This window comes from Zeugodacus cucurbitae, chromosome X (assembly GCF_028554725.1).
Source record: "Zeugodacus cucurbitae isolate PBARC_wt_2022May chromosome X, idZeuCucr1.2, whole genome shotgun sequence".
In the NCBI taxonomy this organism is placed as follows: domain Eukaryota; kingdom Metazoa; phylum Arthropoda; class Insecta; order Diptera; family Tephritidae; genus Zeugodacus; species Zeugodacus cucurbitae.
The window spans coordinates 2,752,619-2,757,518 of record NC_071672.1 but is presented as its reverse complement, the minus strand read 5'-3'; positions in this window follow the sequence as shown (position 1 = coordinate 2,757,518).

The window sequence follows — 4,900 nt, the reverse complement described above, 5'->3', positions numbered from 1 at the left end:
AGGTTTTATTGGGTGTGCCCCCTCTTGACCTGATTGTTTTACAGCGTGCTGTTTCTTTCAGGTTGAGGAGGGGTTTGAGTGTGTTATTGCTGCGGAATGAATGGATTTCTGACGATGATGTGGAGAGGTTGGGATATCTAGGAAGCAAGAGGCTTCTAGATGACAGGGTTAGGAGTAGGTGGCAAGACCGTTGGGAAAATAGTCCTAACGGTCGTGTGACTTATGAGTACATTCGCGATGTTGGGTTTGTTGGGGAAAACCCAGATTTCAGATTCTGTCTGAGTCTGGGTTTCCTACTTACGGGGCATGGGCCTTTGAATGCTTTTTTGCATCAGAGGCGCCTCTCTGATGGAATGGAATGTATGTGTGGGGCGCGTGTTGAGGATTGGGTGCATGTTATTGCTGAATGCCCGATGTACTCGGACATTAGGGACCTTGGGGGTATGGGGATTAGTTGGACTGATGGACGGTTAGATGTTAGTGGTGTGATCTCCACTAGTTGGGATGCCGAACGATTAGAATTATTTGGTGTGTTTGCGCGTGAGGTGTTTAAGCGGCGAAGACAATTAGCTGGAAACTAAGTATAGTTTCTTTGTGTGAATGGTGTGTGTATTGTGTGTGTATTGGATGAGAGAATGGGGTCCAACCCCTGGTCACCAGTCCAGAGCAGTATGGAAGCTCAACTGGTAGTAGTTTCAACTACGAGGTCTGACCGGAGACTTAATTCTGGTACCACGGGGAGTAGGAGCCCTTGGAGTTCGCTCCAACCTACTCGTGTGGACTGGCCCCTCGGGGAGTATCGTGGTGGTTGTGGTTTAATACCCGAATGCGGGGAGAGTGATATTTGTCACTCAATGTGGAGTTGCATTGCAACCGGGTGCTGGACCCAAAGTACGGCAGAGGTTTTAGATAGGCCTCGAACCTCACCAAGGTGGTTAGTGTGTCCATTCCACACGCCAATTGGTACTGAATAATGCATTGCATTTTTCGGGGCGCTGATCATCGCATTGATTTGATCCGCTGTGCTTTTGAGCACCGTGAGGTAAGGCCGTCGTCGGCAGGTACTCACGTTAATATTGGCTTTAGATGTCCCTATCTACTATTGATTCGATTTTAGAATTTTAGATTGTTCAGACGTGTTTTCGTTTCTGTGCGTTTTCTGTGTCGTGAATTTTGTGTGAATTGGTGTTTTTTTTGTGTGGAAGCCCTCAGCATTGGATGTAAGTACATTCATTTTGAGTATTTGTGTATTAGTTTGTGATTTGTGGTAGTTTTTTTTTAGCGCATTTGCATACATATTTACGCATTAGTATATTAATATATACGTGTGTGTATATATGTGTGTTTTTCATAAAAAATTTTCATTTTCAATATATGTTCGATTGTATGTGTAGATAAAGTTTGTCAGTACGTGTATACTTTTTCTGTAGTTGGCTTTGTGTATTTTTACATTACTGCAAGTGTTTGAATATATATACAATTGTATGTATATTTTCTCATTTGTTAGTTTGTGTGTGCATATCATAGCTGGCTTTTGAAAATTTTTACATTGCGGCAGGTGTTTATTTATATACGTGTAGTTGAGTGTATTTTTGGAAATTTGAATTTGTGTTTGTGAAAAGAAAATTTGTTTCAGCAAGTGTTTTTTGTGTGACGTAATTTGTTTTTTCGTTTGTTGTTTTTTGAGCACAGGTGTTTTTTGAGCACAGGTGATTTCGTGCACAGGTGTTTTGAGCATAGGTGTTTTCGAGCACAGGTGTTTTTGAGCACAGTTGTTTTCGAGCACAGGTGTTTTTGAGCACAGTAGTTTTGTGTGTGTAGGCGCGTGTTAGGTAGTACCTTTTGGGGTTTACGTGGTTTACCCACATTGTTAGCGTGGCTGCTGACTCTCATAGAGTCTCAGTGTTTTCTGTGTTTGTTGTTTTTCTGCTTTTTGGTTTTTCTGCCAGTGAGTGTTGTGTCGAGTGTCTGGTACTGAGTTGCCACTTGTTTCCGGGGGGATTGGGCAGGTTTTGCTCAAAGGGTGCCGGTGTCTGTCCGAGTGTTGAAGGTGCTGATTTTTGTTTAGACTGCGTTCGTAGCTGTTAACCTTTGACCTACAGTGCGATTTGGTTCAGCTCCACATCGGTTGGCTTGGAGCCGTTACGGGGACTTTGTTCTGTCCGGCGGTTTATTGGGTGACCAGTTCCAGACCGTTGGCTGGAGTTGTGGGTTGTGCCCTTGCGATTTCGCAATAATCGACTGCTTAGGTGGTAGCAGCTACTGGACGATTCTATTCTTATAGTTAGTTCCTTCAGTGCGTTCAGTCACACGTGTCTTGAGAGCAGCTGTTCCAAGTCTTGTCTGGTCGAGTGGCTTCTGTGCCAGTGTTTTGCCGTCGGATCAGCCTGCCTGGTGAAAGGCCGGAAGTAGAAATGCTTCCCTCACGGAGGAGAAGGGCTAAGCACCCTGCTGGGAATGAGGGGAAAGAGCTAGCGTTAGCAGTGGAGACCTCGTCGGCTGATGAAGGTACTGGACCTTCGGTTGGGTCCCCGCCGCGTAGGAAGGTTAGGATAGGATCGCCATCGTTGGTGATGTTAGGGGATGGGAGTAGTTGTGCTGATATGGGTGACACCGCTGAAGAAGTGGTTGTCCACCCTATTGTTAGCAAGCGTGGAGGTGTAGTAAGGATTAAGGGGAAGAAGCGCATTAAGGGTACTTCTGCAAAGGAGTGTCCTGTTAGCGCTGTTAAGGAGGGTGGAGAAAATGGTGGTGTGGTTGGGGGAGGCGCTATTAGCCATGTTGCTGCCATGAAGGCAGTGACGGCGGAATTAAACGCATTGGTGTTTGGGGTTGTAGACTTTGAGGTCACTACTGCGAAGGGGCTGATGGAGCTTGCCTCGAAGTACGAGGCGCTTCTGATGACGGTAGTAACCGAGAATGCCCATCTTCGCGGTCAGGTTGACGCTCTCAGGGGGGGTTGTGGGGGATCTATTCCCCAATCGAAGAGGTCGGTTGTGGGTTTGGCTCCGGCTGAGTCGGTGCGTGCGCCTCCAGCGCCAGTGTTGGAGGCGATTGCTCCGGCATTGCCGAAGCCGGTTGAGACTTGGTCGGTGGTGGTGAGAAGCAAGGCCCCTACCACCTCCTCTAAGGAGGTGATTAAGAAGGTCGTGAAGGAGGTGGGACCTTCCCTCGGAGTGCGTGTACACGAGGTGAAGCCGATTAAGGGTGGTGGGGTGGTTATTCGCACCCCCTCTGTTTTAGAGAGGGAAAAGGTGGCGAATAATGCCAAGTTCGGGGAGGTGGGGTTGGATGTGAGTGTGAACCGGAAGTTGGGTCCGCGGGTTGTGGTTCAGGGGGTTCACACCGAAATCTCCCATGATGACTTCATGGAGGAGCTCTTTCGGTTGAACCTTCAGGACATCAGCCCTGAGGCACGAAAGTCAGATGTGCGGATGGTCAGTCGGCCCTGGAAGGTGGCTGCTGATGGTAGCACCAACGTTGTCCTTGAGGGGTCGGACAAATTAATGTCCGCCCTTTTGGAGGCGGGAAGGTGCTACATAAAGTGGTTCTCCTTCAGGGTTCGACCGGATAGCCCAGTTGCTGGCTGCTTCCGGTGTATGGGTTTTGACCATAGAGTGGCTGAGTGTAGGGCCAAATCAGATGTTTGTAGGCGGTGCGGTCAAGAAGGACATAGAGCTGCCGGTTGTGGTAATGCCCCTCATTGTCGCAACTGTGCATTTAAGGGTAGGCCAGCTGGGCATCTTATGATGTCAGCTGTTTGCCCGATTTACTGTGGCGTTGTTGAGCGTGCCCTCTCCAGACACTGATGGGGGGGGTTTTTCAGCTTAATTGTCAGGGGTCGTATGCCGTTATGTGTGAGTTGGGGGGTTGTATGATTGAGGGGGGGTGTGGCATTGCCTTACTTCAGGAGCCTTACGCCACCAATGGTGTGGTTCGGGGTCTTCCTGGAGGTTTTAGGGTCTTTACGGACCTTGGGGTTAATGCTGCAATAGTTGTGAATGATTCCGGCTACGATTGTGTAGTCTTGGATTCGTCACAACAGGGGGTGTGTGTGTCTATAGAGGGGGAGTTCGGTAGAATGATTGTCGCTAGTTTGTATTGCAAATTTAGCGAGCCCCTAGAGCCCTACCTGGGCTATATGGATAAGTTACTACTTCTGGCGAGTGGTAGCCCATTAGTCCTAGGGTTGGATGCGAATGCCTCGTCCTCGATGTGGTTTAGTAAGGTATCTAGACATTCGTCTGGATATCAAAGCCACGTTCGAGGCGAGGTAATGAATGAATGGGTGTTGGCTAAGGGCCTTCACATTCTGAATGAGCCGAGTGAGTGGTATACGTTTGATGGGCCTAGGGGTGTGAGTGATATTGACGTGACGCTTATGAATGAGGCAGCAAGTAGAGTGTTTGATTTTAAGTGGGAGGTTAGAGGAGGGTGGGGTCTGAGTGATCATAATTTGATCCAAATTGTGGTTGCTCCTCGTTCCCCTCCTTTGGTGTGTGTGAGTCCATTGCGGCGATGGCGTACCTCTGGTATTGACTGGAACCAATATGGACAGAGTGTAAGGGAAGCGGTGTTAGAAATACCGCTTAGAGTGTTTGATGATCTGGAAGTGGATGAGCAAATTGCTCGGCTGTGTGAGTTGGTGTGGGGTGTGAATGACAGATTGTTCAGGAAGTGTGGAAGTTTTAGGGTTAGAAAAATTAAGTGGTGGACGCATGAGTTAACCTTGAAGAGGAGGACTGTCCGGCGGTTGAGACGAAAGTTTCAACGTGCTCGGCGGTTCAATTCTGACAGGCTGTCCCAGTTTAGGTATGATTTTAGTTGTGCGATGAATGAATATAAAGATATGATTGTGAAAATTAAAGAAGAAGAGTGGAGGAGTTTTGTGAATGACAAT